This window comes from Oncorhynchus mykiss, chromosome 27 (assembly GCF_057628025.1).
Source record: "Oncorhynchus mykiss isolate SJ-2025 chromosome 27, ASM5762802v1, whole genome shotgun sequence".
Taxonomy (NCBI): domain Eukaryota; kingdom Metazoa; phylum Chordata; class Actinopteri; order Salmoniformes; family Salmonidae; genus Oncorhynchus; species Oncorhynchus mykiss.
The window spans coordinates 25,821,666-25,846,566 of record NC_143048.1 but is presented as its reverse complement, the minus strand read 5'-3'; the positions used below and the strand labels follow the sequence as shown (position 1 = coordinate 25,846,566).

Here is a 24,901-nt window from a genome sequence, read left to right as displayed (position 1 = left end):
TGATGCAACAACAACAAAAAATAGAAAATGCATTTTTGTTTGTATTATCTTTTACCAGATCTAAAGTGTTATTCTCCTACATTACATTATTCTCCTACAGTTCACATTTCCACACACTTCAAAGTGTTTCCTTTCAAAGGATATCAATAGTATGCATATCCTTGCTTCAGGTCCTAAGCTACAGGCAGTTAGATTTGGGTATGTCAGTTTAGGCGGATATTGAAAAAAAGAGTTGAATCCTTGCAGTAGTACAGATCCATCAGTTGACTGGCACAGACAAGCCAGGATATTCTCTGCATAGCTCCCTTCAAATCCATTACCCCTGACCTTTTACGTGTCAGTAAGGTTGTCAGACATGACTGGAAAAGCTGCATCCCCAAAACAAGGAAATGAAGAATGATTCAGTCATGCAAGGCCTATGGGATGAAGGTTATGCTTTGGAGAGGGGAGAAGATGAGAGATAGACAAGTTATATCAATCAGCCAGTGTTACTTGGACTGAAGGCTAATTGGCTAAGATGCTATTCTGGACCTGGGTCACATGTCTCTCCCGGTCAGAAAATTACAGTGGCTCATGGCTGCTCTCAGATTTAATAGGGAAAACTGATTACAACCATGGGAGAGATGGAAACGCTCCACCTCTTCATTAGAAACATTGTTTAGCACAGTTATCGATAGTGGCAGAGTGGCCATTGCCAGATAGAAGGCTTGCATGCGACCTACCCACACACAGGTCACATTTAGGAGCTAGCGATCTTGTAAGGAGGAGGTGGTGATATACACATACACGCCACACACACTATCAGACAGATAGAAGTCCACTCTGTTGCCTATGGCCTTTTAACCCTTTGTTCTGGAATAGGCAGAAAGGTCAGGATTAGCATCAGGGTCTATGACCTAACTACCCATCATAGAGATTTCACTGTCACTATATGAGCCATGTTTCCCTCTGAACTCAATATCAGTGCAAGACAGATTTAAAATGTAATGTAAATGGGACAAAAAAAATTGTAATTTACATCAGTGGTTGTTTGCCAGACACCACTAAAGTTTAGCCCAAACACCATTGAATGCCAAGACATAAGATTACACTAGTGCCACTTCTTCCTATACGCAGGCCACGTGCTGCGCTTTGTGCGTAGAGCCCCGTGGCCACTAGAGGGCGAAAAAATAAAACATTAACTCAGTCGGGGGCTCAAATTACTGTTGAGAGTTAGAAAAGTAGAATTCACAAAGTGCAATTTCGACATTTGGTAGTGCATCAGCAGTTTTCAACTTGTCACTCAATTAGCCCATGTCAGCTAATATTGCTAGGTAGGTAGTTTAGCCAACTATCGTAACCTTGTAGTTACCAACCGGTTACGCAGGGCATGTGCTCAGGGACCCTGACCTCCAGGGTCCCATTGATATCATGGCCAAAGTCATGGCAGAATGTGTAAAATTGCAGGAAATTTGCTTTAAAACTGCAACATTTTCTCAGTCCCATGGCAAAATGTGAAGAACTTTCCTTGACCATATCCTGCCCCCAAACATCTAGAGGCTGCACTGGATTACACTGCAATTATAAGGATTAGCTCTACATTGTGCATGTTCATGTAACACTTGTCTCAAAACACAATTGTTATTGTTCTACTGTTGCATTTGTGCTCATTCTTAGGATGGAAATTGGGCATTAAGCACATACAGCATTTAATTTCAGAGGGAAATCCTAACTAAAACGAACAATTAATTATGCCCACAACAGTTAGAAATGCCATATGGACCTGTGGGTTTGAATACAATAAAAAAAAGGCACATTTCTGTTTCCTTGTAGAATGTGACCATCTGGCAGCTGTTTCTCTCATGGTGCCAAGTTCCGGGTAGAGAGCTCTGTGTGGATGTCTGCTGGGCTGTGTGCCACAACCAAGAGACAGTCACTGACTCTGGCCCCACTGTGTGGTGGTGGTTTAACTGTTGCTAAAACTGTCTGAGAGAGAGAGGATGCTGTAGTAACATTTTGTGCAACAGTTGGCTAACAATTTGGTGTCATGTACAGCTGTTGGTTTTTATAGGGTGGTTGAGTCACATTCAGTGGCGGATTTAGGTGTAGACGACATGGGCAGCCACCCAAGGCTGCATTTTCCGGGGGCGGCACTGGGCACACGCACAATTTTTTGGGGGAATGGTGACGTTTGCACAATCGGTTTTCTATCGCTTATTTGCATGTCACCTCAATGATATCATGTCACGGTGTGGGACTCTGGGTCAATTAACCTTGTCGGAGTGGGCACCCTGATTCTAGTTTGTGAGCTAGGCCCACTCAGAAGTACGAGATGGGGAGGGGGGCGGGGATAGGTTGACCTCAGGTCTCCCCACCGGAAGCCCGAGGTAGGGGGAGCGGGGGAATCTATCAAATAGCGCACCTCTAACTTTGTTCAGTACTAATGCAATTAGTAAAATCAGTCACACTACGAAATGCTACCAAATATACCACAATTCATTCATAATACTGTGAATATATAGTTTCACAGACATGTTGTGGCTTTTTTTTCTGGTTTGTGCGAAATCGTTAAGAATAAAATAAAACCAGTCTGCACACCACCTAGGTGAATTGGTTTAGTCATGACTCTTGGTTGACAGTGTTGGGGGATGGGTAATGTAGTATTGACTCTTGGTTGACAGTGTTGGGGGATGGGTAATGTATTGATGCTCAAATGCCAAATCGACACAAATTTGTTTCTATTTGTTTTTGTTCGCCCAGGGAGCTTGAACTGCTACTGGTCACATTGAACATTGAGGTATCTGCCTGCCTGGACTCATATACCCTTTTGTAAATTAAATGGGAGACATGAAGATGATAATTTATTGTGGAAATAGTTGTCAAAGTTATCAACCCGAATAGCATTAGGAAATTAAATCATGTATAGGCATGTTTAGGAATACCTACCTCACATAGCTTGGATGTTTCTGAGTTTGTGGGAAATGTGTATTTAATCTTGATAACTAAGAGGTTAAAATTAGGGAGGTCAGTTTACTGTTTTGGTCAGCAGCATGTGCTTGCAACTGATAGGTCACTGGGCAGTGGTCTGCTCTCTCTGGCTCTGAGAGGCAGGGAATGATTGCTCAGATTCAGAATAACGGGACTTGGCTCCGCCTACAAGATGCACTGATAGTTCCTGTGTTCAACGAATCAATCTCCTTGTGCTCACTGAACTTCTTCGTGCGTATTGAACTACGCGTCAGTTTCACGTTCAATGAATAGCGTACTCAAACTTGCTGATGTTGACGAAAGATTTAAACATTTTGAAGAACATTTGGAAGGTAAAGCATTTTGAAAGACAAGTAACGATTTTGGAATAGGCTTTATATAGCCACACAGTCCACTTCAACCAACTGATAGGCTAAATCAATTAAATCGTACCGAGTTTATAAATTGAGTCTTAATGGATTTCTGAAATTTGAATACATAATGAAATCTAAGGATGGAGGCAATTTAATATGTCATGTTGTAATTGAGAAATAAACGCGTCACACTGGCGACTGATTGTGCTGGACCTCTGCAAAGGTAGGACGTTCTTATTTACCTTTACTTTCCTTGTTCACTTGTTGATATTCATTACAGCCGACGATAATTAGTTAGTTTGAGTGAACAGCGATGTGGGTAATAGTTCAGGGAATATTACGCAGCCCATCGACTGTTTCATATTAAAGATGTTTCACTTAATTGGTAGTTGTTAAGCATCTGCTTCTGCTATGACTTGAGTCGCACAATTTCCTTATAAAATAATCATATTGATTGGCTGGCAGTGTTCAAACAAAAAGTTATTATCACTGCATTGAAAATGTTTTCAAAGGCCATAACTAAGACTCCATCACAGGATCCTCTTGAACACTTCTTAAATCTCTATAATGAATTTATCAGACTTTCTATTATGGACAGTAATTAATATTGGGAGGCTTGATGAGGGATGGATTACACAGTGATACCCTTTGGTCAGTTGGACATGTTGCTGACATTCTGCACACAGCTCCTCTCTCAATTGGCTTTGTAACATGACCCCCAGCCAGCTGTTGTGCAGGGCAGCATGTGTGCAGCGCAACAACTGGAGAAATACCAATAGGGGGCCCCAGTCCTACTCTATAGCACCCTGTGCCTCAATTATGCAAGTTTCTAAACACTCCTTTGTATGCATTTACCCCATAAAACATTTGTAGCCTAACTAAACCTCCTTAGTACAGTATGATGTAACTGTCTCTTAAACGTGTGTTGTTTTCTCTGTACTTTAGGCTATATCTCTACCTAGAATATGTGCCATCTCCATTTTATTCTGACTGAAACTCTTGGCATGCATGCAGCATGAATATAGCCTACAGTGTCTCTCTTCCTAGACAAATCTGAATAACACCACTTTGAATGCTTCTCACAGCCAGTCTCTCTCAGCCTCAGACAGCTTCTCTTCTTCTGTAGTGTGTGACATGACTTTGTCAGGCCAGGGAAAGTGCTTCTCTAGCTCACAGAAAGCAGCAGTCAGGGCCCTTTCTCTTTCTGTCATATCGAAACTACAATGTTTTCTTCACAGTTTAAATCATTTCACAAACCTTCTCCCTTACTGCAGTGCCAGGTGGCTTGGAGGCAAAAATGTTCATTAATTAGAATCTACATAATCCTGTTGCTGCAGGATTATTTTTCAGCTGTAGCAAACTGACTCAAATTAAGATCCTACATCTGTACTAGAGAGTTGCAGATGCTCTGATGAAGTGGCTGGTGGTGAAGTAGCGTGGGAACTGTCTGTCCAAGAGACTGTGGTGGCACAAATGGCATCACTTCTATGTAAATGACTGAATCAGACTGGCCTTAAAAGGCATTGTTTGTTTGGGATGACATGAGCCAAAATGTCATTTCTCAAGAAGATTCAGTAATTGGTCTGACTGTTTGTAGCTGGACATCCTGGGTGTTTTTGACAGTATGTTAAGGATTTCTAGAACAGTATTACCATGTAGGATGATTAGTGCTGTCAACCTGTCTTCTCTACGCACTACAAATTAGCCATATCTAGTTAAACCTCTTTTTGTTTACAAATCAAATCAAATGTATTGATATAGCCCTTCATACATCAGCTGATATCTCAAAGTGCTGTACAGAAACCCAGCCTAAAACCCCAAACAGCAAGCAATGCAGGTGTAGAAGCACGGTGGCTAGGAAAAACTCCCTAGAAAGGCCAAAACCTAGGAAGAAACCTAGAGAGGAACCAGGCTATGTGGGGTGGCCAGTCCTCTTCTGGCTGTGCCGGGTAGAGATTATAACAGAACATGGCCAAGATGTTCAAATGTTCATAAATGACCAGCATGGTCCAATAATAATAAGGCAGAACAGTTGAAACTGGAGCAGCAGCACGGCCAGGTGGACTGGGGACAGCAAGGAGTCATCATGTCAGGTAGTCCTGGGGCATGGTCCTAGGGCTCAGGTCCTAGGGCTCAGGTCCTCCGAGAGAGAGAAAGAAAGAGAGAGAGAATTAGAGAGAGCACACTTAAATTCACATAGGACACCGAATAGGACAGGAGAAGTACTCCAGATATAACAAACTGACCCTAGCCCCCCGACACATAAACTACTGCAGCATAAATACTGGAGGCTGAGACAGGAGGGGTCAGGAGACACTGTGGGCCCATCCGATTACACCCCCGGACAGGGCCAAACAGGAAGGATATAACCCCACCCACTTTGCCAAAGCACAGCCCCCACACCACTAGAGGGATATCTTCGACCACCAACTTACCATCCTGAGACAAGGCTGAGTATAGCCCACAAAGATCTCCGCCACGGCACAACCCATGGCCATGAAAGAAATACCTTCTAGTTATCACAAACCAGTTTTCACGAACACATCACTTAATCTTATAAAGAAGATAGAAGGTGGATAATAGAGCATATCAAATCCAAACAGACTGTGTCAAATGCTTCGTTAGAACACATAACATCTATCTTTGGAGAGTGTTGGTATGATATGAATCCTTGTAGCCATTGAAGTAAGATTCATGCAAAAGCTAAACATAGTACAGATCATTTCCAGAGGCATTTAAAATGCTATTTGTGTTTATACCCGATTTTTCGGCATGCAGTGCCTTCGGAAAGTATTCAGACCCCTTGACTTTTTCCACATTTTGCTAGGTTACAACCTTATTACTTAATTATTAAATTGTTTTCCCCCCTCATTAATCTATACACAATACCCCATAATGACAAAGCAAAAACTTGTTTCTAATTTATAAAAACATATCAGACCCTTTTCTGATTACATTGTTGAAGCACCTTTGGCAGCAATTACAGCCTCGAGTCTTTTTGGGAATGACGCTACAAGCATGGCACACCTGTATTTGGGCAGTTTCTCCCATTCTTCTCTGCAGACCCTCTCAAACTCTGTCAGATTGGAAGGGGAGCATTGCTGCACAGCTATGTTCGATCGGGTTCAAGTCCGGGGTCTGGTTGGGCCACTCAAGGACATTCAAAGACTTGTCTCGAAGCCACTCCTGCATTGTCTTGGCTGTGTGCTTAGGGTTGTTGTCCTGTTGGAAGGTGAACTTTCGCCCAGTCTGAGGTCCTGAGTGCTCTGGAACAGGTTTTCATCAAGGATCTCTCTGCATTTTTCTCTGTTAATCTTTGCCTCGATTCTGACTAGTCTCCCAATCCCTGCCACTGAAAACACCCCCACAGCATGATGCTGCCACCAAAATGCTTCACCGTAGGGATGGTGCCAGGTTTTCTCCAGGCGTGAAACTTGGCATTCAGGCCAAATAATTGAATCTTGGTTTCATCAGACCAGAGAATCTTGTTTCTCATGGTCTGAGAGTCTTTAGGTGCCTTTTGGCAAACTTCAAGCAGGCTGTCATGTGCCTTTTACTGAGGAGTGGCTTCTGTCTGGCCACTACCGTAAAGGCCTGATTGGTGGAGTGCTGCAGAGATGGTTGTCCTTCTTGAAGGTTCTCTCATCTCCACAGAGGAACTCTAGAGCTCTGTCAGAGTGACCTCCCTGACGACGGCCCGTCTCCCCTGATTGCAGAAATGTTTTGGTAGCCTTCCCCAGATCTGTGACTCAACACAATCCTGTGTCGAAGCTCTACGGAAAATTCCTTCAAACTCATGACTTGGTGTTTGCTCTGACATGCACTGTCAACTGTGGGACCTTATATAGACAGGTCTGTGCCTTTCCAAATCATGTCCAATCAATTTAATTTACCACAGGTGGACTCCAATCAAGTTGTAGAAACATCTCAAAATCAAATAAAATTTTATTTGTCACATACACATGGTTAGCAGATGTTAATGCGAGTGTAGCGAAATGCTTGTGCTTCTAGTTCCAACAATGCAGTAATAACCAACAAGTAATCTAACTAACAATTCCAAAACTACTGTCTTATACACAGTGTAAGGGGATAAAGAATATGTACATAAAGATATATGAATGAGTGATGGTACAGAGCAGCATAGGCAAGATACAGTAGATGGTATCGAGTACAGTATATACATATGAGATGAGTATGTAAACAAAGTGGCATAGTTAAAGTGGCTAGTGATACATGTATTACATAAGGATGCAGTAGATGATATAAAGTACAGTATATACGTATACATATGAGATGAATAATGTAGGGTATGTAAACATTATATTAGGTAGCATTGTTTAAAGTGGCTAGTGATATATTTTACATCATTTCCCATCTATTCCCATTATTAAAGTGGCTGGAGTCAAGGATGATCAATGGATACAGGATGCACCTGAGTTAAATGTTGAGTGTCATTGCAAAGGGTCTGTATAAGGTACTTCTCTTTTTTATTTGTAATACATTTGCAAAAAAAAAATTTAATCTGTTTTTGCTTTGTCATTATGGGGTATTGTGTGTAGGTTGCTGAGGATTTTTTTTTAATGTAATCCATTGAAAAATAAGGCTGTAACGTAACAAAATGTGGAAAAAAGTCAAGGGTTTGAATACTTTTCCCAAAGGCACTGTAAATAATTTCCATCTGTGGTCCATCTCCAGCTTTATGTACCATCTGACATTGTTGTCACAGGCACATACAGTAAGCAACACAGAAGCAGTTGTATAACGTCTGTATAGGATGAATGATCATGAATGCAGTGGTTTGGTACACAATATGTTCCTTTATTCCCCTCCACTGCAGTGGGTTGATGAGTGATCAGATTCCAGTGAAGCCTGTAGTGTATTGTGAGGCCTGGCAAGGTGACTGGGAATATGGTTGAATACAAATAGTGTAGTTATTCCCTGCGTAAGGAAATCAAACAGGCAAAACGTTAGTACAGTGGAGTCGCAATTCAACGGCTCAGACGCGAGACGCATGTGGCAGGGCCTACAGACAATCACGGATCCGTGGCCATCGCGAGTAAGACATTTTAAGCGTGTTACGCCCTCGCAAGGCTGGCGGCCCAGACGGAATCCCTAGCCGCATCCTCAGAGAATGCACAGACCAGCTGGCTGGAGTGTTTACGGACATATTCAATCTCTCCCTAACACATTCTGCTATCCCCATTTGCTTCAAGATGTCCACCATCGTTCCTGTAACCAATAAAGCTAAGGTAACTGAACTAAATTGATATTGCCCCATAGCAATCACTTGTGTCATCAATATGTGCTTTGAGAGGCTAGTTAAGGATCATAGCACCTATACCTTACCTGACACCCTAGACCTACTTCAATTTACATACCGCCCCAATAGATCCACAGACGATGCAATCGCCATCGGACTACACACTGCCCTATCCCATCTGGACAAAAGGGATACCTATGTAAGAATGCGGTTCATTGAGTATAGCTCAACCTTTATTACCATAGTACCACCCAAGCTCATCATTAAGCTTGGGGCCCTGGGTCTGAACCCCACCCTGTGCAACTGGGTCCTGGACTTCCTGACGGGCAGCCCCCAGGTGGTGAAGGTAGGAAACAACACCACCACTTCGCTGATCCTCAACACAGGGGCCCCACAAGGGTGAGTGCTCAGCCCCCTCCTGTACTCCCTGTTCACCCATGACTCCATGGCCACGCACGCCTCTAACTCAATCATCAAGTTTGGCGATGACACAACAGTAGTAGGCCTGATTACCAACAATGATGAGACAGCCTACAGGGAAGAGGTGAGGGCCCTGGCAGAGTGGTGCCAGGAAAATAATCTCTCCCTCAACGTCAACAAAACGAGGGAGCTGGTTGTAGACTTCAGAAAAGCAGAGGGAGAAAGTCCCTATCCACATCGACTGGGAGAAGGTGGAAAGTTTTTTTTTTTTTTTAAGTTCCTTGACGTACACATCACTAACAATCTGAAACGGTCTACCCACACAGACAGTGCGGTGAAGAAGGCGCAACAGCGCCTCTTCAACCTCGAGGCGGAATACATTTAGCTTGGCCCCTAAAAAACTCTCACAAACTTTTACAGGTGCACAATTGAGATTATCCTGTCCGGCTGTTTCACCGGCTGGTACGGCAACTGCACCGCCCACAACCACAGGACACCCACAGCACTCGATGCCACAGGAAAGCCAAAAAGGATATCGATCACCCGAGCCACAGACTGTTCACCCCGTTATCATCCAGAAGGCGAGGTCAGAACAGTAGCATCAAAGCTGGGACCAAGAGACAGAAGTTGTTTTTCAATCTCAAGGCCAACAGACTGTTAAATAGCCATCACTTGCCGGCTTCCACCCGGTTACTCAACCCTGCACCTTAGTGGCTGCTGCCCTATGTAATCACTGGTCAGCCACAATGACATCTGCTAAATAGGTGTATGTGACCAATAAAATTTGATTTGTGAGGTCTGTGGGGTACCATGAGGCCTATGGCGTACCATGAGGCCAGTGGCGTACAGTGAGGTCTGTGGCGTGCTATAAGGCTTATAGAGTAAATTGAGGTCTAGCGTAAAGTGAGGTATGTAGCGTAGAGTGATGTCTTTAGCGTACAGTTAGCTCTGTAGTGTACAGTAAGGTCTGTGGCGTACTATGAAGCTTATAGTACACAGTGAGGCCTGTAGCGTACAGTGAGGTCTGTAGTGTACTGTGAGGCCTGTAGCGTACAGTGAGGTCTAGCGTACTGTGAGGTCTGTATTGTACAGTGAGGTCTGTGGAGTGCTGAGGCTTATAGCATACAGTGAGGTCTAGCGTACAGTGATGTCTTTAGCGTACAGTGAGGTCTTTAGCATACAGTGAGGCCTGTGGCGTAGAGTGAGGCCTGTGGCGTAGAGTGAGGCCTGTGGCGTAGAGTGAGGCCTGTGGCGTAGAGTGAGGCCTGTGGCGTAGAGTGAGGCCTGTGGCGTAGAGTGAGGCCTGTGAGGCCTGTGTCGTAGAGTGAGACCTGTGAGGCCTGTGGCGTAGAGTGAGACCTGTGAGGCCTGTAGCGTACAGTGAGGCCTGTAGCGTACAGTGAAGCCTGTAGCGAACTATAGCGTACAGTGAAGCCTGTAGCGTACAGTGAGGTCTGTAGCATACAGTGAGGCCTGTAGCGAACTGTAGCGTACAGTGAAGCCTGTAGCGTACAGTGAAGCCTGTAGCGTACAGTGAGGTCTGTAGCATACAGTGAGGCCTGTAGCGAACTGTAGCGTACAGTGAAGCCTGTAGCGTACAGTGAGATCAGTTGCGTACAGTGTGGCCTCCGATGCCTGTAGCATACTGTGAGGCCCTGTAGCGACAGTGAGGCCTGTAGCATACTGTTAGGCCTGTAGCGTACAGTGAGGTCCTGTAGCGACAGTGAGGTCTGTAGCATACTGTGAGGCCCTGTAGCGTACAGTGAGGTCCTGTAGCGACAGTGCGGTCTGTAGCATACTGTTAGGCCTGTAGCGTACAGTGAGGTCTGTAGCATACTTTGAGACCCACGAGGCCTACTGTAGATTTAGTACAGAAAGGGGAAAGGTAAGATGGGGTAAATGTGGTTACGTGAGCGAGCAGGGTTTATGTTCTTGTCCCAGCTTAACATAACTCATGATATTTCTGCATCATATCACTTACCTGTGCCTTGGAGCATAACTCAATGCTCTTGCATTACATATTAAACATCTAAATGGGTCTGACAATTAACACTTGTCAGTTTTCTGTTCAAACACTGTTGTTCTCCAATCTCGTCTCCACGTCAGTAACATTTCACCCTGAGAAAAAGAGAGAACTTGTAATGTATGAATATTTTGTGTGGCAGTACCTATATCCAAAACGGTTTGGTTGTTTTGTTTGTTGTTCATGTAGCGTACTGTATCTGTCTCCTTTTCACATCGTAGCTTTGTTTGATGACTTGAGTCCACTGGCATTCTGTATCAGTAATTCATCTGGCAGTATGGTCACTGTGGATCAACGTAAGATTCTCCTTGAAGAGGGAGGCCTTGGACACGCAGCAGAAACTAGGGAATAGCCTGATTGGAAAATATATATAAATAAAAATTTGACAAAGGTATAAATCACAACAGAGCGCTGGAGCCTGCAGGCAGCTCTATCCTCCACAGCACCAGCTGTTTCACTCAAACACTCCGACTTTCTGCCATGCTGAGTGGAGAGCGGACCACTCTTCGGAGATGAGATGCAACCATAGCTCTATTATACTGTAGGCTTATGCTACTAGAAAAGATGTCGAAAGATAATTCATGATAGCCCTGTCTGTGATACATAAAGCTGGTACAGTCAAAGTATCTATTTTCTGAGTATTTACAATGCTTTGCACTACAAGAGTTTATTTCATTCTCTGAGAGCAGGCATGACAATGAAATGTTCAAATATGTAACCTCTTTGATATCTCTCTGAATGACTGTGATCTCTTTGATCTCTCTCTGAATGGCTATGTGATCTCTTTGATCTCTCTCTGAATGGCTATGTGATCTCTTTGATCTCTCTCTGAATGGCTATGTGATCTCTTTGATCTCTCTGAATGACTATGTGATCTCTTTGATCTCTCTCTGAATGGCTATGTGATCTCTTGGATCTCTCTCTGAATGGCTATGTGATCTCTCTTTGAATGGTTCTGTGACCCGTGTGAATGTCTCAACTGATTGCAGTACTTAGAGCTGCTGTTCTGTTCTCACCAATTCCTTACATCACGTGCTTACTTTAGCATGAAAGACTTAATGATCGTTAACATGACTCTGTAATCTGCACACGCTTTGTTACTTCGTGCTGTTGACATGGCGATGGTCTAACAATAGAATGGGGAGAGGACAGAACAATACTATGAAACGTTTGATGGTGAGAAATGAGGCATGGAAGGAGGCTAGCGGTCATATGGTCGTACTGTAGCGCAGAGTGGTCGACCGCAGCGGTCCAAAGTCATGGAAAATAGCAATCTCTGTCTCAGCTGTAACAGCAAAGTGACTCTGTGGTGGGTCCCAATAATGTAAACCAGCCACAATACATGAGGAGGGCATTTGAGGTTCCTCCATCTGTGCCTGATGGCCTCGAGTCACCGCACGTTCCTTTGGTCTTAGCCAGCGTTGCTTTTAGCCTCTGAGACATTGTGTCCTACTGTACCTCTTTGTTCCTTGCCTTTAGCATCTTTATTCATGAAATCATTTCCATGTGCTCTTTCATATAGAAACCATTTGTGTTATATGACATGACTTATATGTCATATAACACATCATGATATGTTATGACATAGCTGTTACAGTGGAAACCTTATTAATGAAGTGACTGTGTAGGGCTGAGACCCCTCTTCTCCCCCTGTCTCCTCATTCTCAGCTCCAACCTCTCATTTAGTGGTGGTGACATCCCCTGTCCATCTGAGTATGTCCAGGGAGACCTGAATGTGTGAAGCTGTAAAAAGAATGTATAATGCATGCTGTTATCCCACTGCCACACTGAGCCTGCCAACAGGTTGGACTGTGGAGAGGGGGGGGTGGGGGTTGATTTGGAGAGGTGGTGGGAGAGGAGGTGGTGAGAACAGCTGTGGTGCACGCTCAGACTAGATGATGAGTCCAAAGGCGTCCCTCAGTGTCGCCACGAGTCCCTGTTTCACGGACACAGTCACCTTGGAATCTGACACCTGGAGGAGAGCAAGTTTGTGTGTACACGTGCATAAGTTTGTGAATATGTGTGAATTGCTGCTCTCTATTGCACTACTTTGCTACTTTAAAGGCATTATCGACCTGAAGAGTGATGTTTTACTTTCTCCTGAATTTTCTGTTGATCGTTTCACAGATTGTTAATTATTGTCTGTATTGTTATTACCTAGCATTAAGACAGCTGGATGGCTATGACCTGGAAGTGAACTGTCTCCACATTGTCATTCTTTAATATGTTTTTAGACAGAATAATACATTCAGTAGTGTTGTGTAGAAAACCAGCTGATGGTAGTGCATGGTATCGTACTGAAGGCAGCTATTGAAAACAAAACCCTTTTTGATGCAGTGTCTATTAGTTCATTATTGACTGCCGGTAGTACTTGTATTGATCTCTAGATAGCCCAAGTCCAATATTTGACCACGGCTCACAGGGGAATGTTATCTCTTGAGGGCAGAGGGGCCAGTGCTGGCTAGTGACTCTGATAGTAAACAAATCTAGCGATTTAGTCATTGCTATGTCTCAAATTCAGTTGCAAATGCAACACCTTGGCACATTCATCCATCAACCTTCCCCATTGTTGTATTATTAATACAATTCATTTAATGAAGGCGTTCAGTTCTATACAGGTTACAGACCTCCTAAAGTTTGAGCTTTGAACTTTAAGATTTCAAAAAAATATTCATCTTTGTTTGGAAAAAAAGTTTGTTTGGAAGTGGAAAACCATCCTCTTTCTCTATCGAAGATCAAGATCCCAAACACACAGTGCAAATGGCATTTCAAATGTAGGACAAACATTTCATAGAGGTAAAATCCATATACTCCTACACACTCAAAACATGCATGAACATAGCTTCAAACATCACAAACACACCCACAAACATCACATAAACACACCCACGCCATAAACTTCACACAATAAACACATTACCCCACCCCACTCCCAACACAACCCCAACTAACTACCAACCAATACACACACACACACACACACACACACACACACACACACACACACAAATCAAATGTATTTATAAAGCCCTTTTTACATCAGCAGATGTCACAAAGTGTAATACAGAAACACAGCCTAAACCCCCAAACAGCAAGCAATGCAGATGTAGAAGCATGGTAGCTAGGAAAAACTTAGGAAGAAACCTAGAGAGGAACCATGTTATGAGGGGTGGGTGGCCAGTCTTCTTCTGGTTGTGCCGGGTGGAGATTAGTAGAGTACATGGCCATTAAGGCCAGATTGAACATCTTGAAGAACAAACGTTCATAGATGACCAGAAGGATGAAATAATAATCACAGTGGTTGTAGAGGGAGAAACAGCTCAGCACCTCAGGAGTAAATGTCAGTTGGCATCTCATAGTTGAGCATTCAGAGATCGAGACAGCAGGTGTGGTAGAGAGAGGAAGATGGAGTCAAAAATAGCAGATCCAGGTCAGGGTTCCATAGCCGCAGGCAGAACAGCTAAAACGAGCAGCAGCATGACCAGGTGGACTGGGGACAGCCAGGAGTCATCAGGCCAGGTAGTCCTTAGGCATTGTCCTAGGGCTCAGGTCCTGAGGGAGAGGACACCAGATATGGCAGCAGAATTACACCAGATATCAGACTGACCTTAGCCTCCCGCTACATAGACTATTGCAGGCTGAGACGGGGGGGGGGCGTCGGGGGACACTGGCCCCGTCCGACAATACCCCTGGACAGGGCCAACCAGGCAAGATTTAACTTCACCCACCTTGCGAAAGCACAGCCCCCACACCACTAGAGAAATATCAAAAGACCACCAACTTACTACCCTGAGACAAGGCTGAGTATAGCCCATGAAGATCTCTGCCGCCGCACAAGTCCGAGGGGGCTCAAGATTGGACAGGAAGATCGCGTCAGTGACTCAAACCACTCAAGTTGAGTGTAGCGCAAAAAAGCCTGGCATGACGAGATGCACCCCTCCTAGGGACAGCATGGAAAAGCACTAGTAAGCCAGAGCCAGACAGGCAGAGACCGCAAGAGCGTTTAGTCATTCCAGTGCCTTGCCATTCACCTTTGCACCCCTGGGCCAGACTACACTCAATCATAGGACCTAGTGAAGAGTCATCTCTTCAGTAAAGACTTAAAGGTTGAGACCGAGTCTGTGTCTCTTACATGGGTAGGCAGACCATTCCATAAAAATTTAGCTCTATAGGAGAAAGCCCTGCATCCAGCTTTTGCTTAGAAATTCTAGGGACAATAAGGTGGCCTGTCTTGTGACTGTAGCGTACATGTAGGTATGTATGGCAGGACCAAATCGGAGAGATCGGTGGGACCAAGTCCATGTAATGCCTTGTAGGTTAGCAGTAAAATGTTAAAATCAGCCCTAGCCCTAAACAGGAATTCAGTGTAGAGAGGCTAGCACTGGAGTAATATGATACAAAAATGGTGAAGTTGCCATATTTAGCACTAACTGAAATGTATTTAGTGCTTTATCTGGGTAGCCGGAGAGTATAGCTTTACAGTAGTCAATTCTAGAAGTGACAAAAACATGGATTAGTTTTTCTGCATAATTTTTGGACAAAAAGTTTCTGATTTTTGCAATGTTACAAAGATGGAATAAAGCTATCCTTGAAATATATGTTAATCAAAAGAGAAATCAGGGTCCAGAGTAACGCTGACTGTACAACCATCAAGGTTAATTGTCATATCAAATAGCAGATATCTTTGTTTGGTGGGACCTAGAACTAGCATCTCTGTTTTGTCAGAGTTTAAAAGTAAATCATTTACCGCCATCAACTTCCTTATGTCTAAAACACAGGCTTCCATGGTTGGCAATTTTGGGACTTCACCATGTTTCATCAATATGTACAGCTGTGTGTCATCTACATAGCAGTGAAAATTTACATTGTGTTTCTGAATGACATCACCAAGAGGTAGAATATATAGTGAAAACAATAGTTGTCCTAAAACGGAACCTTGAGGAACAGCGAAACTTACAATTGATTTGTCAGAGGACAAACGATCCACAGAGACGAGCTGACATCTTTCCAACAGAAAATATCTAAACCAGGCAAGAACTTGTCCTTGCAGACCAATCAGGATTTCCAATCTCTTCAGAAGAATGTGGTGATCAATGGAGTCAAAAGCGGCACTAAGGTCAAGGAGCATGAGGACAGATGCAGAGCCTTGGTCTGACGCCATTAAAAGGTAATTTACCAGTACAGTCTCTGTACTATTATGGAGTCTAAAACCAGACTGAAGCGTTCCGTATACATTATTTGTCTTCAGGAAGGAATGAGAAGAATGAGAAGAATGGGAGGTCAAGGTTTGGCTTTTTCAAGAGAGGCTTTATTACTGCCACTTTTAGTGAGTTTGGTACACAGCACGCCCACAAGCGAGCCACTCAGGTGGAGAATGACGTGTGATAGAGGACGTGGAACGAGATGGCAGTAACAATCCAGGCTATTTGCTCTGAGACCAGCATAATAATGTAATGAAACAAGCAGGGACAGGGTTCGAACCCTCAGCATTCTAGCCCAAAGTCCAGCATGCTGTCGACTGTGCCCAAATGTATTAATTGGGTTTGGGGCCAATTTGTGGCTAAAAACACTATCAATTGGAATCTTTAACAAGTGGAACAGGGAAAAAGTATTATTATTTGTTTTTCACAAGCGTAGCAGGCTGTGAATTCTTCTAACAACATTTCTAGGATGGGCTATTAGCTGAACAATTCAACCTTTACTATAGAATAGTCTAATAGCTGAGCTAGGTTTGAAACCCCCTCACCGACCAGTTCATCTTTGCTTGTCGGCTTGCAGAGTTATGGATTAATGTTTTTTCAGTTGATGCCAAACAAGTTTGATCAGGTTTAAATCAGGAGACCTACATGTAGAGATGAAAACATTTGTTTTTTAGATATACTGTAGGTGTTGTAGATATTTTTATTTAACCTTTTATTTTACTACATAAAACTTACTCTGCTTGTGTTTTGACCCAGTTCATGCCCTCATTTGCAATGCAAACCCAGACGGTAGTGTGTTTTGACCCAGTTCATGCCCTCATTTGCAATGCAAACCCGGATGGTAGTGTGTTTTGGGTCAATGTCTGCATTTGGAGAAGAAAAAAATACATTTAGCCCAACAGCCAACATTAGGTACAATACTAGAAATATACATGTAAATAGGCCTAGAGTGCCTTGCGAAAGTATTCACCCCCCTTGGCATTTTTTAAATATTTTGTTGCCTTACAACCTGGAATTACAATGGATTTTGGGGGGGTTTGTATCATTATCATTTGACTTACAAATTTGAGTGTGCCCCCCCCCAAAAAAAGTCAATACTTTGTAGAGCCACCTTTTGCAGCAATTACAGCTGCAAGTCTCTTGGGGTATGTCTCTATAAGCTTGGCACATCTAGCCACTGGGATGTTTGCTCATTCTTCAAGGCAAAACTGCTCCAGCTCCTTCAAGTTGGATGGGTTCCGCTGGTGTACAGCAATCTTTAAGTCATACCACAGATTCTCAGTTGGATTGAGGTCTAGGCTTTGACTAGGCCATTCCAGTACATTTAAATGTTTCAAGTGTTGCTTGTTGTGGAAATTTCCTGTATTACCAAATCATGAGAGAGCAAACCACATACAAGTCAGAGTTATCATGAAGTCCATCTTTAATTATATGAGCTTCACCATAGCCCTGTGACTCTCAGATCAATTCAGTGTCTAGAAATGAATTATTTGAGAGTGCTTACAAAACAGTCCTTAGTATCATTTATAGCTAAGACACACCCATCAAAACTCACATGACGACTAACAGATCTTAGGAACATTATACAAAGAACCTTTTACCAGAAAAAGGAGTATCCCATAATGTATAGCATTAGCTATAAATTATCATTCAGTTTGGTCTCCTAAACCGAAGCTCTTATCTCGTTCTTGGTACCACTTAGAACCAAAGACATTACCTCATCCAATGGCATATATCAAATACACCCCCCCCCCCCCCCCCCCCCCCGGACAAGCTTACAGAGAGATGTGACTGGCACACAGATATTGTGGAGCCACCTAACTGGTTCCCCATTAATCACACCATCCCTTCACATGGTTTAGAAATAGTTAGACACATTCACAGATAAGACTAACCCGACCTCTCCCCTCTCTGGGCCCAAGTAACTTTTTCCACATAAGCATACTATAAAAATTAATAAAACATGTTATTTATAAATGTTACCTAAAGGATTCTGATTCTGCCACGACATGCTTTAGCAGTATGCTTAGGGTCATTGTCCTGCCTGCTGGAAGGTGAGCCTCCGCCCCAGTCTCAAATCTCTGGAAGACTGAAACAGGTTTCCCTCAAGAATTTCCCTGTATTTAGCGTCATCCATCATTCCTTCAATTCTGACCAGTTTCCCTGTCCCTGACAATTAAAAATATTCACATAGCATGATGCTGCCCCCACCATTCTTCACTGTGGGGATGATGTTCTCGGTGTGATGAGGGGTGTTGGGTTTGTGCCAGACATGGCGTTTTCCTTGATGGCCAAAAAGCTACATTTTTGTACCTTCTTCCATATGTTAAGAGAGTCTCCCACATGCCTTTTGGTGAACACCAAAAGTGTTTGCTTATTTTTTTCTTTAAGCGATTACTTTTTTTCCAGACACTCTTCCATAAAGCCCAGCTCGGTGGAGTGTACGGCTTAAAGTTGTCCTATGGACAGATACTCCAATCTCCGCTGTGGAGCTTTGCAGCTCCTTTAGGGTTAACTTTGGTCTCTTTGTTGCCTCTTATTAATGCCCTCCACGCCTGGTCTGTGAGTTTTGGTGGGCGGCCCTCTCTTGGCAGGTTTGTCCATGACCTGTTTGGAGATCTCCTTGGTCTTCATGGTGCTGCTTGCTTGGTGGTGCCCCTTGCTTAGTGGTGTTGCAGACTCTGGGGCCTTTCAGAACAGGTGTATATATACTGAGATCATGTGACAGATTCATGTGACACTTAGATTGCCCACAGGTGGACTTTATTTAACTCATTCTGTGACTTCTGAAGGTAATTGATTGCACCAGATCTTATTTAGGGGCTTCATAGCAAAGGGGGTGAATACATATGCACGCACCACTTTTCTGTAATTTTTTTTCATTTCACTTCACCAATTTGGACTATTTTGTGTATGTCCATTACATGAAATACAAATACAAATCCATTTAAATTACAGGTTGTAATGCAACAAAATAGGAAAAACGTGAAGGGGGATGAATACTTTTCCAAGGCACTGTAAACATAACAAAATATTGCTTCATCTGATGTGGTCCCAGAAACACATCTCTTGCGTAAGGTCCAGCATATCTCTTGATGATTTATTCCTCAAAGAAATCTTGAGCCATGATACCTGAAAAAGGATGAAAGAATGAATTATTGTGGAACGCCTAGGTGTTGGCTACAATATTTTATTTTTATGTACCTTTTGCTTTGTAAATAGCCAAACTTAAAATCTAAAATCAAATATGGGCCTGGTCCCTGGCGAGAAAACACCCCACACATTGAGTTTGAGTGGATGTTTGGGACTCGACTTGCTTGATATTCTTCCTTTTTTTCTGTAGCAATTTTGAGCAAATTGCTCAAGGGCCGCAATTGATTTGTCTGTGTAGATGACGTCATTGAATGTCTCGCCAGCTTTGATCCATGCCTGGGCCTGCAGGACGCGAAGGTCTTTGTCAGACAAATCATTGGGTCGAAACTACGGAACATTATGGCTATTAGCAGGGCTATATTTAGGCCTTTCTGAATATTATTTTGGCCTTTATTCAGATTACAATCGCTCACTTGTTTTTTTGAAAACAAAATAATCTCCAAAATATGGTTATTTATAGCCTTCCCGCTGTGGACGTCTATTTCAGCACCGTTTCTCGCTGCTTTGGACAAGCATGGAGAAACGAAAATGTTCAATTATATTCTTAAGACATATGTGTTGACTGAATATAAGCTGGTGATGTCTGCTAAATAATCAAATTGGGTTTCTCCAGAAATAAATTATTCTAAAAAACAAACTGGCTTTATTTACAAATTAGTGAAAATGTCTCACCCCATGTTCAAGAATTGCCCTTTTCTCTCTCACTCTAGGTTAAATGAACTAAACTTTAACGTTAACTAAATCTCCAAAATAGCATTACTTTTTAAACAATTATGATTATTAATTCATTTTGAATTATATAAAAGCCCCTTAGGATCTGTGAGAATATCTGAGAATATCTAACGGAAAATGCCCCTTACATATTAATTTTGAATCTTCCAATACTCTAAATGGAATTATTGGCGGAGAGTCACGTCATGGAAAAATATATTTTTAGATATACTGTAGGACTACTATAGGCAAAATGAGTCTCACTAGTGTTGAGTAATGTGCTGTTAAAAGTGGTGTAGGTCTTATTTAAAAATAATATTGAAGTTAGAAGCAATAGGATTTGAAGCAATACAACTTTTGAAGCAATATGATTTCAGCATCGTTTCACACTGCTCTGAGACAAGCATGGGGACTGGTCTTGATAAATCAGTGAGATTTTTATTTTCACTGAATCTCTGTTTGGGTATTGGTTAGACTATAATTAGAAAATGAGGGTGCAGAAATGTTATGCTCTTTGTGTATCCTTTTATTTAACTATGCAAGTCAGTTACGAATAAATTCTTATTTACAAGGACAGCCTACTCCTTCCTCCCCCTTTGGGGAATTGAACCCCGGTCTCCCGCGTGCCCTGCCAGCACGACACAGGGATTCTTTAGCTAAATAGCCCAGTACTGTACTGCCGACCATCGCGTTGTACATGGCCATATTTTCCTAACGGAAACCCAGAGGATATTTTATTTTTCTTGGAATAGAAACACCATAATATTAATCTAATTAATTAAGCAAGTACCAGTCAAGAGTTCGGACACACCTACTAATTCCAGGATTTTTCTTTATTTTTACTATTTTCTACATTGTAGAACAATAGTGAAGACATCACAACTATGAAATAACACATACTGTATGGAAACAGTTAAGAAAAAATGATTATTTACAAGGACAATCTACTCCTTCCTCCCCATCGAGGAATTGAACCCCGGTGTCCTGTGTGCCTGCATTCTCTAGTACAGACATGGCCTGCTCTCCCTTGTGTAAGGAATTAGGCACTTTCCCATGTTTACTAAAGTATGTATTCTATGTTTACTTGTGCGACTGCACAGTAGCCTAATAAACAAATGCAGGTAGCTTATCTTCCAAATGCTTTGTTATCGACACGTAAAAGCATAAACTGTACAGTACTGTATTTCTTCATCAGCATCTTTATGCGTTCCTTAATAAAATAATGATTTAAAATACTCATTCAAAATGCAGATGTTGATTTAGTTATGGATCCATAACGAATTACTATGGGAATACATTTTACTGATTTACTATGTTATTACAAAGAAGGTTTTAAATTCTATTGTAATGCCAATGTGGGAGACTATCAAATGCTTCTCTGGTGGACATACTAGCACTAACTTGCATTAACGTAAAAAATGGCTGACAACTAAATAACGTGCCATGGAACGCTGCTGCAGTATGACACAACTTTTAAAGGAGGAACCACTGTAGATCGAGGCACAGACACGGTCTCAATGGGGAAAGGAACGCTGAGGTGACTACACTGACTGTGATATTGGCAGACTCCACTAAACTTGGCAGGCTGTCTATCTCATTGTGGGGCCACAGAACTACAAGGCCACCATGTCCAAGCTGATCGACCGTCCCAACTCCTCACAAGTCAATCATAGGTAGGGCTGTGGCGGTCATTGTCGTGCAAAAGATTGCAAGTCTCATGGTAATTGACCGTTAATTAACATAATCACGTTTAGCATCTCCAGGCCTCCACACGTACAAGCCGCTGATGCTCGCCTTTGGAACAAATACACCATCACAATAATACATGATTTATTTTAGTCCGGTCTAAAGAAACATTACGATATGAACTGGCCTTTGTTATCTGGCTATGCTCCATAGCATAGGCTGTAGGCCTGTTTATTTAGCTGACAAGATATGCTTAAAAGTCCCATGACATTATTTTATTTTACATGATTTTATAGTAAGAATATATAATTGAACTTAGCTGAATAAAATGTACGAAGAGAGTGCGCATATGAAGTGGCTATGTTGGTGCGTGAAAGTGTTCATTTGAAACAAGTCCTATATTCTAGATTTTAGAGTTGTTTTGCAACTTTAGTTATGAATTATACAAACCTTAGATTTTCTTAGAAATCAAAACATGTATGGCTGCATGGTAAGGCTATTGATGATTTGAGAAAGTAGGGGAAAAAAGCTTGCGGTCTGATCCTTGCCTCAGGCTGCACAGCTATTCTTTCATCAAGTGATAATATTCTCAATGAATATTCTCAAAATAATCTTATCTTTACAAATATGTCAAATGGGTTTAGATTTAGAATGGCAAATTATGAAATGGGCAGGAACAGGGAAAAAAGAGCAAATGGAGGCCACGCTCTTTCCCACCGGTCCGTTTTCTAGGTTACTTGTGCTTAATATGAGCAGCTGAGAAATAAATATAAGAACACTTATTTCACTCCACACATCAACTACTGTTTGAGGAGCATGCTCACACTGCCCGACAGGGGATATTCCTGTTTGAGGAGAATGCTCTCACTGCCCGACAGGGGATATTCCTGTTTGAGGAGAATGCTCTCACTGCCCGACAGGGGATATTCCTGTTTGAGGAGAATGCTCTCACTGTCCTGCAGGGGATATTCCTGTTTGAGGAGAATGCTCTCACTGCCCGACAGGGGATATTCCTGTTTGAGGAACATGCTCTCACTGTCTGGCAGGGGATATTCCTGTTTGAGGAGAATGGTCTCACTGCCCGACAGGGGATATTCCTGTTTGAGGAGAATGCTCTCACTGTCTGGCAGGGGATATTCCTGTTTGAGGAGAATGCTCTCACTGTCCGGCAGGGGATATTCCTGTTTGAGGAGAATGCTCTCACTGTCTGGCAGGGGATATTCCTGTTTGAGGAGAATGGTCTCACTGCCCGACAGGGGATATTCCTGTTTGAGGAGAATGCTCTCACTGCCCGACAGGGGATATTCCTGTTTGAGGAGAATGCTCTCACTGTCCGGCAGGGGATATTCCTGTTTGAGGAGAATGCTCTCACTGTCCGGCAGGGGATATTCCTGTTTGAGGAGAATGCTCTCACTGTCTGGCAGGGGATATTCCTGTTTGAGGAGAATGGTCTCACTGCCCGACAGGGGATATTCCTGTTTGAGGAGAATGCTCTCACTGTCCGGCAGGGGATATTCCTGTTTGAGGAGAATGGTCTCACTGCCCGACAGGGGATATTCCTGTTTGAGGAGAATGCTCTCACTGCCCGACAGGGGATATTCCTGTTTGAGGAGAATGCTCTCACTGTCCGGCAGGGGATATTCCTGTTTGAGGAGAATGCTCTCACTGCCCGACAGGGGATATTCCTGTTTGAGGAGAATGCTCTCACTGTCCGGCAGGGGATATTCCTGTTTGAGGAGAATGCTCTCACTGCCCGACAGGGGATATTCCTGTTTGAGTAGAATGCTCTCACTGTCCGGCAGGGGATATTCCTGTTTGAGGAGAATGCTCTCCCTGCCCGACAGGGGAAATTCCTGTTTGAGGAACATGCTCTCCCTGCCCGACAGGGGATATTCCTGTTTGAGGAGCATGCTCTCACTGCCCGACAGGTGATATTCCACCCAAACACTGTATGCCATGACCTCTCCAACATTGTTCCTGCAGCTACCCAGTGCTTAATATGGGAAACCATATGAAATCTGTTTGGGAACATCGATAGTAGCATGTTTTAGCAAAGAAACACACAGTGCCTTCTGAAACTATTCAGACCTCTTGATTTTTTCCCCACATTTTTGGTGGGTTACAGCCTCATTCTAAAATTTATTAAATTGTTTTTTTTCCAGATCAATCTACACACAATACCCCATAATGACAAAGCAAAAACTGGATTTTTGACATTTTAGCTCATTTCAACTGAAATAACACATTTACGTAAGTATTCAGACCCTTTTCTCAGTACTTTGTTGAAGCTGCGTTGGCAGACTCGAGTCGTCTTGGGTATGATTCAACAAGCTTGGCACACCTGTAGTTGGTGAGTTTCTCCCATTCTTCTCTGCAGATCCTCTCAAGCTCTGTCAGGTTGGATGGGAAGAGTTGCTGTACAGCTATTTTCAGGTCTCTCCAGAGATGTTTGATCATGTTCAAGTCCGGGCTCTGGCTGGTCCACTCAAGGACATTCAGAGACTTGACTCGAAGCCACTCCTGCATTATTTTGGCTGTGTGCTTAGGGTCATTGTCATGATGGAAGGTGAACCTTCGCCACAGTCTGCGGTCCTGAGCGGTCTGGAGCAGGTTTTCATCAAGGATCTCTCTGTATATTTCTCTGTTCATCTTTGTCTTGATCCTGACTAGTCTCCCAGTCCCTGCCGCTGAAAAACATGCCTACAGCATGATGCTACCACCACCATGCTTCACCGTAGGAACAGTGCCAGGTTTCCTCCAGAAATTACGCTCGGCATTCAGGCCATATAGTTGAATATAGGTTCATCAGACCAGATAATCTTGTTTCTCATGGTCTGAGAGTCTATAGGTGCCTTTTGGAAAACTCCAAGCAGGCTGTCATGTGCCTTTTACTGAGGAGTGGCTTCCGTCTGGCCCCTCTACCATAAAGGCCTGATTAGTGTTCTCCTTTGTCATTTTGGGATATTGTGTTTAGATTGCTGAGGATAAAAACATTTTAAATCAATTTTAGAATAAGGCTGTAACATAACAAAATGTGGAAAAAGTCTAGGGATCTGAATACGTTCCGAAGGCACTGTATTTCACTAAACTGTTGACAGCCCATCTGCGCGCACAAGAAATTAATAAA

The 24,901-nt window shown here is 42.9% G+C and overlaps 1 protein-coding gene and 1 long non-coding RNA gene across 4 annotated transcripts in view; one reads left to right on the top strand and one right to left on the bottom strand.

Annotated features, from left to right (window-relative positions):
* Positions 1–24,901, bottom strand: part of LOC149971285 (uncharacterized) — a 1,017,865-nt gene that overhangs the window by 797,090 nt on the left and 195,874 nt on the right. The window contains exon 3 of one of the 2 annotated variants that reach the window (XR_016492474.1): positions 5,369–5,446. The exons of the other annotated variant lie outside the window; for it this stretch is intronic. This is a non-coding gene — a long non-coding RNA (uncharacterized LOC149971285). Of the gene's footprint in view, positions 1–5,368; positions 5,447–24,901 lie in introns of those variants that run through there. 2 annotated transcript variants of the gene reach the window in all.
* Positions 3,180–24,901, top strand: part of LOC110507848 (protein Aster-B) — a 124,637-nt gene continuing 102,915 nt past the window's right edge. Inside the window, exon 1 of one of the 2 annotated variants that reach the window (XM_090223754.1) lies at positions 3,180–3,543. The gene's annotated coding sequence lies outside the window, so the exon portion shown is untranslated. The remainder of the gene's footprint in view (positions 3,544–24,901) is intronic. The other variant, XM_090223751.1, reaches the window with a different exon arrangement.